This window comes from Camelus dromedarius, chromosome 9, assembly GCF_036321535.1.
Source record: "Camelus dromedarius isolate mCamDro1 chromosome 9, mCamDro1.pat, whole genome shotgun sequence".
Classification (NCBI taxonomy): domain Eukaryota; kingdom Metazoa; phylum Chordata; class Mammalia; order Artiodactyla; family Camelidae; genus Camelus; species Camelus dromedarius.
This window is the reverse complement of record NC_087444.1, coordinates 15,889,771-15,901,125: the sequence shown is the minus strand read 5'-3', so window position 1 is coordinate 15,901,125 and position 11,355 is coordinate 15,889,771. Positions and strand designations below refer to the sequence as shown.

The 11,355-nt window shown below is 42.5% G+C and overlaps 1 long non-coding RNA gene across 2 annotated transcripts; it reads left to right on the top strand.

Annotated features, from left to right (window-relative positions):
- Positions 1-1,845: 1,845 nt before the first annotated feature.
- Positions 1,846-8,455, top strand: LOC135322004 (uncharacterized). Of its 2 annotated transcripts, none has more exons than XR_010382221.1 (3): positions 1,846-2,362; positions 2,443-2,516; positions 7,597-8,455. It is a non-coding gene; the product is annotated as an uncharacterized LOC135322004 (long non-coding RNA). The 2 variants fall into 2 exon arrangements; XR_010382222.1 differs by having other exon boundaries at positions 6,697-8,455.
- The last annotated feature ends 2,900 nt before the right edge of the window (positions 8,456-11,355 follow it).

Here is an 11,355-nt window from a genome sequence, read left to right as displayed (position 1 = left end):
TGTTGACAGGCTGGCATAGTGATTTTGAAAGACTTCATAAATAAGAGGGAAAGACCTAGAAGGGAGAGGGGAAGGGTGGGCATGTTTGATTTCAGATTATTTAAAAAATGACCTGTGAGGGGAGCAATGAACTGGGGACTCATGAAGTCTGAAGAGATGGTACGCCAGGTTGGCTGTCTCATTCATTTTAGGTTATCTTGAGGAACAAGGGAAGTGTAGAGTGAATAACCAATATAGTAACCACGAGAACAAAAAAAGCACGTTATATCAAAGCTGAAGGCAGAATTCCCTTTGGAGAAGAACTTTTGTTGTTGTTAGCAGAACACTTGCAGAATCACTCCATTCTGGAAAGTTAGGTCTCAGGATCTGGTTTAGAGAGCAAAAAAAAAAAAAAAAAGAACCAAAGAAAACAAAATAGCTTTGCAAAATAAAGTAAGAAGAATCTTGAGTTCTGATTGGCTGCACAAGAGGAGAGAGAAAGGGATCGTGGGAACTGGGAAGGAAAGGGGCAAAATGAAAATGGTTGGGGGACAATTATGCAACCCTCACAGCCAATGCATTATATGCCCCCTCCCCACACAGCTTTCAAGTGGCAGAGCCAGGGTTGATTGATTGATTGATTTAAAATCTCATTCTTTGAATTTTATTTTTACATTTTGAATTTCAACATTATTAAGGCATAATTGACATACAATTGTAGTAAACTTAAACTATATGTCATGGTGGTTTGATATATATATACACAGTAAAAGGATTCTTTCCATGTAGTTAATGAACACACACATCACTTCAAATATTTATCTTTTTTTGTGTGTGTGAGAACACATAGTTTCTACTCTCTTCAAAAATATCAATTATACAGTAAGTGTTGTCAACTATAGTCACCATATTTAACATTAGATCCTCAAAAAGAACAAAATACCTAGAAATAAACTTAATCAAGGCGGTTACCTATACTCTGAAAACTGGAAAACATTGATGAAGAAAATTGAAGATGATACAAAGAAATGGAAAGATAGCTTGTGCTCTTGGATTCGAAGAATAAACATTATCAAAATGGCCACGCTATGCAAAGGAATCTACAGCTTCAATGCAACCCCTGTCAAAATACTCATGACATTCTTTACAGAACTAGAACAAACAATTCCAAAATTCATATGGAACCATAAAAGACCCTGAACAGTCAAAGCAATCTTTTGCAGGTCTTTTTTTCCCTCTTCTTTTTGTTCTCTTTTCTTATGGTTTGATGCCTAGAGAAGTTCCTTTAACGTTTGTTGTAAAGCTGATTTGGTGGTGCTGAATTCTTTTAGCTTTTGTTTATCTGTGAAGCATTTGATTTCTCCATCAAATCTGAATGAGAGCCTTGCTGGATAGAGCATTCTTGGTTGTAAGTTCTTCCCTTTCATCACTTTAAACGTATCTTGCCACTCCCTTCTGGCCTGTAGAGTTTCTGCTGAAAAATCAGCTGATAACCTTACGGGAGCCCCCTTGTATGTTATTTGTTGCTTTTCTCTTGCTGATTTTAATATTTTCTCCTTATCCTTAATTTTTGTCAATTTGATGACTATGTGCTTTGGTGTTTTCTTCTTTGGGTTGATCCTCTGTGGAAGTCTCTGTGCTTCCTGGACTTGGATGACTGTTTCCTTTCCCAAGTTGGGGAACTTTCTGGTTATTAAGAGCCAGGATTTAAACGCAGGAATTCAAAGCCCAGTGTGCCTTCTGCCTGCAGCACCCTACCACCCCACCCTCAGTCAGCAGGATGGAGTTCCAGTTTGAACTGGGAGCAGTTGGCTGATCATTCACAAACTCTTCCATCTCCAGCTATGGAAAGACTTTGAGGTGAAGGCCCACCTCAGTCGTGAAATGAAGTATCACGTGCTCCGGCAGGAAGCCGCATTATGACCTTGGGGAACAGACAGTTTCCTCCGGTTAGTGTTGTGGGTGAAGGTTCCACCTCCTTCCCCAGAAGAACCTGGTAAACAACCTTAGCCCCTCCTCCCACCCCCAGACCTCCTGCAACCAGGACTGTTGCTAGAGCAACTGATTCTTTCCATTTCCTGATAAGCAGGGGACTGGTATCTGGGCCCCCTGTGGGATAAGTACCAATTTGAGTTTGGTTTCTTTTGCGTGCTGTTACAGAGAAAAAAAGAGAAAGAAAGCAAAAGGAAAACAAAACAGGTTTTGACTGCACAGCCCCATTCACCACGGAAGCTGATACTCGTGGTTTCTCAGGTATTCACATCTTGATTGCTGCTCAGACCTCACACCCTTCGTGTGGTCCATGAACGTGCTGAGTACTGCTCCATTCTGCTTCCTCTCAGCTGCAGGGACACAAGAGAGCTCTGTTAAACATACCTCTGATGTAAGTGGCAATCGTATTAACACAGATATCCCAATTACTCATAGCATTTTTGTAACTAAAATCCCCCTTGGTCTTCACAGGAAGCCTGCTGTTTATGTTGGGTGTGAAAGCTCCTCTGAGCACTGAGATGCTACCTTCTTGGAGCCAGGTTCAGGTTTGTGTAGTTCAATCCGCAGCACCAACCAAGGTACCTGGGACACAGGAAAGACTCAGGAAATGAGAGCTGTGAGAAAAAGTGTTACAGTGAGATGTGAAATGAGAGGAGTGGTGATATGATGAAGTAGGTTGCGGCTTCTTTCAGCTCTTAGAAAAGTCTGATATGGGCATCCATTGAGGCTGAGGCTGGTCCTTATTTTTGAGTCGGTGTGTAAATCCCAAGAGGGCGAACTCCCCGAGGGCACTGAGTTTGAGCAGCTCTGTTCAGCAGAGTCCACTTTGGGGACAGGTGTCAATTTGGTACATATAGCTAAATAGACATGTGGGCACCTATGTGAGTTCATGTGTACATACACACCTATGTGCATCTGTCTCTTTAAAAATGACTGAGACACAAGACAAAATAATATTTTCTGCAGAGGCCAAAGGGAGGGAGAAGAGAGCAGTCTCTGAGACCCAAGTGGGCAGCCTTGGTCGTGAGGGGAATGCCAGTCCTGCCTCCAGCCTTTTTACCCAACCATCTTTCTCACTTCCCTTCAGGTCCCTGCCCATTATGACCTTCCTCCTTTTTCCACACGATGTCTTTCAAAGCCTTTCATCATTTCCTTAGCTTCCCCTACTCGATGGTCATGGTCAAGGTTGTTCGGCACAGTTCCTTTCTGAGCCAGGCAGGGGCAAGGGGAGAGGAAGGGACTCCGGATGTGGGTTTGTACCTTCTTGGGCTCTGTTCTCAGGGTGACCATGGGTAGTTGGGGGTTGATGTCATTAATCAGTCAGTGAACAAGTATTTACTGATGTCTGTGTTCCAAGGCTGTGCTCATTGCTCTCTCTAGTATCTGCTCATTAAGGGGGAAAAAGAGAAAAAAAATTGAAGACAGTTATCCATCAGATCCCTTCCTTGAGCTGAAGATAGGGGCCTGGACACTCAAGTCCCAGGTTCTTATCCTGATAGTCGCTAATCAGTTGTATAATAACAAGGCTACACACACACACACACACACACACACACACACACGGCCTGGGAGGCCAAAGACTAAGTTTTCAAAACGGGGATTTTCCTACTGCTGAAACCATGCCTGCAGTGGTGGCAGCCCTTGATAGGGACAGCCTGGGGCATAGGATGCCTCCGATAGTGTCTCTTCTGACTTGACATTCTACAATTCTAGGTTCTTTCTGTCAAGACCTGGCAAGAATATAGTTAATGAGACAAGTGAGATGTAGACAAAGAAAAAGGGTGTGGAATAAAGGGATTTTACTGTGGGCAATAAATAAGGACATTTCATTGCAATTTGTTCATTTCATTGCATTTCATTTCAGATTCATTGCATTTCATTCAATTCATTGCATTTCACTGCAAGGAGAAGAGAAGCTCAAATGAGCCAGTCAAAACTCATGTGGAAGACATCTCAGTAAACATGTTATAAAAGATTACTGTTCAAAATATCAAAAAGGTGATAGAAGATGCACTAAACTGAAAGAAAAGGTATAGGGTTGAGAAGACTCTAAGAAGAGTTAAGCTTATTAATTTATGGCTCATCTAGAGTAATTTTAGATTTACTGCGTAAGCCTTGTTTAGCCATCTCAAACCAAACTTTGACTCTGAAATGTTAGTTACTGTAGTCATGGGACAGAGATGGTTTTTAAGTTTCCCTCAGTGGGATGAGAAAAATATGTAGTTCTGGGGAAATGTACAAGTAAACAAGGAGGCAATAAATAGATGAATGTAGGATCAGTACTTTGGGTAAACTGTGTTCATTCAGGTAAAGTAATGTATCTTCATGGTGCTGGTTTGGTTCTGTTCTGTCCACTTGCCACGCATTTAGCAGGTAGATATGTTTGACTTACAAGACTTGTTTACACATTTAGGAGATGTGATTGTTGGATTAATATGTCTTTCCTGCCAGAAGTTTGCATCGTTGGAGAACTCAGTCATTTTGCACTTCTAAATGTAGAAATGTCTAAGGATCTTTGATGAATTACAAAGCCATGCATGACCTTCATGTAGGGGCCCCTTCTTTTCCTGCTACAATGGTGAATGGGGGGCTTATTTCCCTATAATTTCTGTAGAATTATCTGCCTTATCTCTAAGGGGTCATTCACATCGCTGAGGACTTTTAGTAGCTGTGACTCCTCTTACAATGAGCTTCTGTCCCATACATGAAAAAGCAACAATAAGAATAGCAACAAAACTCAAATAGACTGGGGAATTCCTTGGTGTGGAAGGTAGGGCAGTTTAGGAGCAGCAAGCAGACTGGCCTGATTATAATCACACAAGGTATCTGTCCTAGGACATCGTGGGAAGCTTTGAGGACCAGATCACTTGTCAGCTCAAGAACCTAGAGATAAGGTTCCCATCCTAGTGGGAATTTAAAGGTTCACTTTACCTGCTGTGTGACCTTGGGCAAATTTCTTAGCATCTCTGAACCTGTTTCGTCATCTGCCAAGCAGAGCTAGTAACACCTAGCTCAAAGTGTTATTAGTAATGCTGATTTGCAATAATATTTGTAAAGTGCTTAGCATAGTTCCTGGAACATATAAAGAGCTCAGTCCATGAGAACTGTCTGTTCCTATTAAGTGAATGGCCAAAGAGGACTAAGAAACTCCTCTAAGTTATTATCAAGGTGTTGGGACTGTAGTTCGGCTCATCAAATACATACTAACCATGAACTAATGTCATAGTCATAGCACTGGGGTTTATTCATATTTGTTCAACAAACATTTATTAAGCAGATGTTTTTTAGGGACATTAGTTTTGCCTGTTGGTTGTTCAGAGCCCTGACTAGTACTGAAAAGACACCTCCAAATTCTTACACTTTTTGTTCTTTTTCTTCTGAATGTATTCTGTATTCAGAGTGGTTTTTAAAAAGGAGATATTGCTAAGTGAAAGAAGCCAGCCTGAAAATGCTACATGCTGTATGATTCCAATTCTATGACATCCTGGAAATGGCAAAACTATGGAGACAGTAAAAAGACCAGTGGTTGCCAGGGGTTCCAGGAAGGGAAGGAGGCATGGATAGGTGGAATACAGGGGATTTTTAGCGCAGTGAAACCATTCCATGTGATGCTGTAATGGTGGAGACATGTCATTACGTATTTGTCAAAACTCAGAATTTATAAGACAAAGAGCAAACCCTAATGTTAACTATGGAATTTAGTTAATAATAGTGTATCAGTATTGGCTCATCAATTGTAACAAATGTACTGCACTAATGCGAGATGCTAATAATTGGGAAAACTATGTGTGAGGGTCGAAGTGAGGGAATATGTAAGAATTCTCTGTACTTTCCATTCAATTTTTCTTAAACCTAAAATTGTTCTAAAAATTAGTCTATTAGCTAAAAAAAAAAAAAAAAAGGAATTAGAAATTTCACTACCCATTTTGTCCCCTAGTCCTACCTCCTAAAGATTAAATTTGATTCCACAGGCTGGAGTGCAGGTTTTTTCATCATGTCCCTGAAACATGCTGTGTTTCTCTTAATCCCAGCATCTCTATGTTATAATATCCTTCCCACAAGAATGCAAATGCTTATTCATCTTTATGAGATCACATCAGTCTTCTGTTCAGACCTCCCAACGGCTTCCCATTCCAAGCGCTTTGTGTGTATTAACTCATTTAATCCTTAAAACAACACTGTGAGGGGTCTTGTCTCCATCAAATACGAGAAAACTGAATCACAGAGAGGTTAAGAAATGTGTCCTATGTAACGGAGCTGGTAACTGGCAGAGCTGGGATAGCCTCCTAAGTGGGCTGGCTCCAGAGTTTGCAGAAAAGTACCAGAAAACCCCAAAATGTGTTGAGTTGCAGGTCACACACATTTTGGGGTGGTGAAATCATTTTAGGGTGCCTTATATAAGCATATTTTTAAAAAATTCAATAATAGAATGGAAGAAAAAAGAGGAATTCCCTTGCACATAGTCGGAGTGGTATTGTTTTGTGAAACTTTTGTGTTTTTTGGATACGACCTGTCTGTATGTGTGTTTGTGCTGAGTGCCGTGTAAAACGTATTTGAAAAGCTCATTGCATTAATCTGCAAGGAGAGTTGTTACCTCAGGTAATAAGAAGCACAGAGCTGAGGCAGCGCCAGGCTCCTGCCAGCCCAGTCATACCTGGATCCCGCCTGTTACTCTGCGAGCTGGTTTGTCCTGTTCTGCTGCATGTGCTGGCTTCATCTCAGCAGGTCCTGCCATCATATCCAAACTGAGTGATGTCCAGAGGTGGAAAAACACCATCCCTTCTAGAGAAATCTATGCCAGAAGTCTTCAGCAGATTTCCCCTTGACCAGGGTAGACACTTCCTTACCTCTCACTGGGCCAGAGCTAAGTCACATGCCCACTTTAAGTCATTCGTGAGAATGGAGACTAGGACTGCTATGATCAGATTCCACTGATCTGATAAAACTCTGAATAAAGATTTCCAGCAAAGACAAAAGTCACAATGGTGTGGACGGGGTATAGCTCGGTGGTAGAGTGCATGCTTATCACGCATGAGGTCCTGGGTTCAATCCCCAGTAACTCCATTAAAAAAAAAAAAAAACTTTCTAAAAAATAAATAAAATAAAATTATGACATATGAGATAACCACAGGGGAACAAATAAAGGTCACAATGGGTGTTAAGCAGCCTAAGTGTTTGCCTTGAGTAGAACTTGGAAGACCAAAAATGTTTCAAGTAATTTTCTGTCTTCTTAGAGATGGAAGCTTAGGGCAGACTACTCATCTAGTCATTCACCATTAATTCCATTGAGAAATATTTAGCAATATCCTAGTGTGTGCCTGGCACTGTGCTAGGCACTGGGGACACAAAGGTGAGCAAAAGAGACATGATCCATGCATCCTGGGGGTGACTCTAGGAAGGGAGAGAGTTGTTACACAACTAATCTCAGAAATATATGTGTAACTATAAATCGTTAAGTGCTTTTAAGAAAACAAAGGAAACAGTGTGATCTGAGGTTGTAAAAGGAGGATCTGATTTAAATGGGGTGGAGAAAGTCAAGGTTTGGTCAAGGTTATCCAAATATAGAGCAGAGGCCCTTGTCTAGGAGAGAGAATGTAAAAGGTGGTCTTTGTTTCCAATTTTCAGATGTCCTCTCCTAATACTGGGAATCATTGATGATTCCTGGAAGATGTATAGGCTATCGTTCAAGTCATTTCTCACAGGAGATCAGAAGCCAAGACTCCAAGGTGGCTTGAAGGACAGATAGCTGAGCTTCTGTGAACCTCAAGCTGTGAAGAGGAATTGTACGGGACTATGGACCGCGTTATTCTGTACTGAAGGACCCATTCTTTGGAGGTGTTTTGTTTTTGTTGTTGTGGTTCTAGTGCTTTGTGCCAAAGGATAGGATCACATCCGGTGTCTGGGGCAGCAGTCCCCCTGAATGTAATAAACCTCACCACTGTCAATCATCCTGGAATATGTGAGTACTGAGGCAGGGCTGGACTCAAGGGCATTTCCACCGCAGCCAGGTCCCTGCAACATGGGGGCAGAACCTGGGAGCAGGCAGAGAAGTGCCAGGAAAGGACCCATCTGCAGACCCCAAGAGCAGTGATACTCTGTTTTCAAGTTCTCTGTTTTGCAGTATACTTCTCTTATCACAAGACCTTCAGCAAGTCCTAAGAAACCTTATTTCCTGATCTCAGGTACCACTGTATGGAACTGGAGATAGAACCAATGTCCAAGTTGGGCAAAACAGTACAGGGGAGAGCAGGAGTTGTCTTGAGACAAACATGCATAACCATGGAAGGAGAAAGTAATAGTTTGGATCCCTGTTGCAGACTGTGATGACAAGCAACTGCCAGAACTGGTCTGCGGAGCATGTAAACACTTTTTACGGATTTCCCAGAAATACCTGGAAAGAGGAGCCTGGTAATAAACAGTGCTTCTGCAATTAAAAAGAAGAAGCTGAGACTACAGTGATTCGGGCATTAAAGGGTTATGTGAAGTTTGGACTTTGGAATTACTAATCTATTCTCTCTGGTTTTCACAAGCACCCTGCAGAGTGATTTGGCTATTTTGGGAGAGTGAGGCGTAGGAAATGCCTAACCCAAGGCAAGTAAGCGGCAGCCTGGGGCTAAGTCCAAGCACCCCAGACCGTTGTGTTGTGCCGTGTACATTCCCTGAATGAAACTGACCTGTGCGCTTCCTTTCAAGACCTTTGGGAAAAGTGGGCTGGTTTATTTTCTTCCGCTCCACAGCCAGACTCTGAGAGAATAGCCAGAGGAATAGGGTGGGGGACAGTAACCACAAGAAGAAAAAGGGGGGAAAACCTTTTCTCTTAGCAGAAACTGAAGCATCTCATTTTATCCTTTAACTTCCCACTTCCTCATCTACAGATTAATCCACACCTATACCCATTCCCCCCAAACAGAGCTCTTTCTCCCATTTAAAGCCAGTCTTCTGCCAAAGCCCGGACTTCCATCGTCTCCCTCTCCTTTCACATCTTTTTCCACCTGCCTCTCTCTTGTACTCTACATCTCTTCCCTCCTGCTTCCTCCCCTGGTGCCCATAAATATGCTCTCATCTTTCCCATGATAACCCCCCAGTTTAATCCCGAGTTTCCTTCAAACTATGGACCAATTAACTTCTTTTATATTGTTATCCACACTTCTCAAAAGTGTAGATTTACACTTGTTAACTTCATCTCCTTCCATCCCAATAATTTCTCAATTCATTCTCATTTATGCCACCCTCATATCCTAATGAACACTTTTAAAAAACGTTTTAAAGTTTCATGTACTTATAAAAAAGTTCATCAAGGTGTACAGTGCAAAGAATGATCACATAGTGAACATAGTAAACCTCTGTGTCTGCCACCAGATTAAGAAATAGAACATTACTAGCACCCCGGAAATCCTATAGTGTTCTTCCAACCATTACTTTCTCCTTCCTCCCTAAATGGAGCATCATCCTGACTTCTCATTCCATACATTAGTTTTGCTTGTTTTTAACTTTGCGTAAATGGAAACTAACAACATGGCCTCTGTTTGTGTCTGGCTCTTCTGTTCAGCATTCTGTTTGTGTGATGTGGCTATGCTACTGCAGGCAGCCGTGGTTTATTCATTCTTACTGCCGTCTAGTACTCCATTTTAAGAATATGCGGCAATTCATCCATTCCACTGTTTATGGACATTTGAGGTTATTTCCAGTTTGAGGTGATTTCAAATAAAATTCAATATAAATATTCTTGTATACATCTTTTTGGTGGGCATTATACACACATTTCTTCATCTGTTTTTAAAGGAAGGAAGTAGTTTGGTTGTGAGACAGGATGGACGGGAGCAGGGCACAGCCACTCAAGGAATAACAGCAACCAAAATGGTGGAAGATTCACCTCCTAGCTGGCCTTGAGGATTAAGAGGTTTGACTTCTAGCAGATCTGGAGCTTCATTATATGCTCATCGTAACAGTGTGATCAAATAACATGCCCGCAGGCACCATGACAGTCCCAAGGCTAACCGCAAAAGGCCAAAGAATGGGCCATGGTCTAATTCCTGGTAATCTCAGCCCCTTCCCCAGGGCAGTTGGAATGATCCCACCTGTAGACGTGTGAAGCTACCGGACCATAAAAACTGACAATACCACACCTAGTGGCCTTTTCGCTCCCTCCCCTTCGGAGACGGCCCGCACTCTGTCTATGGAATGGAGTGTGTACCTACTTTTACTTTAGCCGGAGCACCCAATGGCCGCACTTATTTCCTTGCATTTCTCTTGCCTTACACTTTATGTAGTATGTATCTCTCTAAATAAATCTGCCTTTACTTAGTGGTGGCTCGCACTTGAATTCTTTCCTATGCAAAGCCAAGGAACCACATTTGTGGGGGCACATCCCAGGGGTTCAAGCGAGACATGGGACACAGCCCTCCTCAAGCCCCACATCCGTTTTCCTGCATCAGTTGGGACCACCATAAAATAGGTTGGGAAAAATTAAGGCACAATTATAGTCAGCCAATTGGAAAAGTTAACCATGAACAACTACTATACTCACACAGAAATGCATAAGACATGAATGCAGCCAAAAGAAGGTACTGGGGGAAGATATGTCTCCTCGTGTGTGGAAATAGACAGAATATGGAACAGAAACTGTGCAATTAAGACTGTGTAATTCAGCACAAAATTGCATAGGCCCAGAGTAGAAGCAACTTTTAGAACCTCCGGGCTAAGACTAGACAGTTTAATATCAGGCTGGATTCCTCACTCCTGCTCACCCATAGTCTGTGACAGGAGAGTCACCTGGAGACCACGCATGACAGAAGAAGGGGGCTGTAGGTCTGGGGGACATTTCTGTAGATCCCAGACATATATCTGCCACAGTGTCCTCTTCCCTCTGCCTTCCACACCTGAAATTGAAGCTAAAATCTCTGTGAATGGAAAATTTTCATATAAGCTCTGCACTCTCTCTACGGTTTCCACCCTACAGACACAGGTCCTGCGAGGGAGAGGGGAGCCAGGGCAGATTCCAAGAAAGAAGTGGGGCTTATCAAATGCAAATTTCATCCCTGACAACTGAAGCTTGAAATCTGGGCATACATGGAAGCCAGCGAAGGTGAGAAGGGTGGAGAGGAGCTGAAAGGCTGTACTGGGGTGCGGCTAGCTGCAACTGTCCTCACCATCCTCATCATTATTATCATCTCCCTTTAAATTTAATCACATAAGAGTTTACAAAGAACTTTCTATCCCTTAACTTTCACATCTATGCGGGTGGCAGGGCCAGGATTACCCTTATTTTGCTGATCTGCCCCAGAACAAGCTGGATAGAAGGCGCGGTCAAGACCCTAACCCGCATCTTCAGTCCCTCCTCAAGAGCCGCCAGGTCTCGGGTCGGTTCCTTGGGGAAGCGGAATC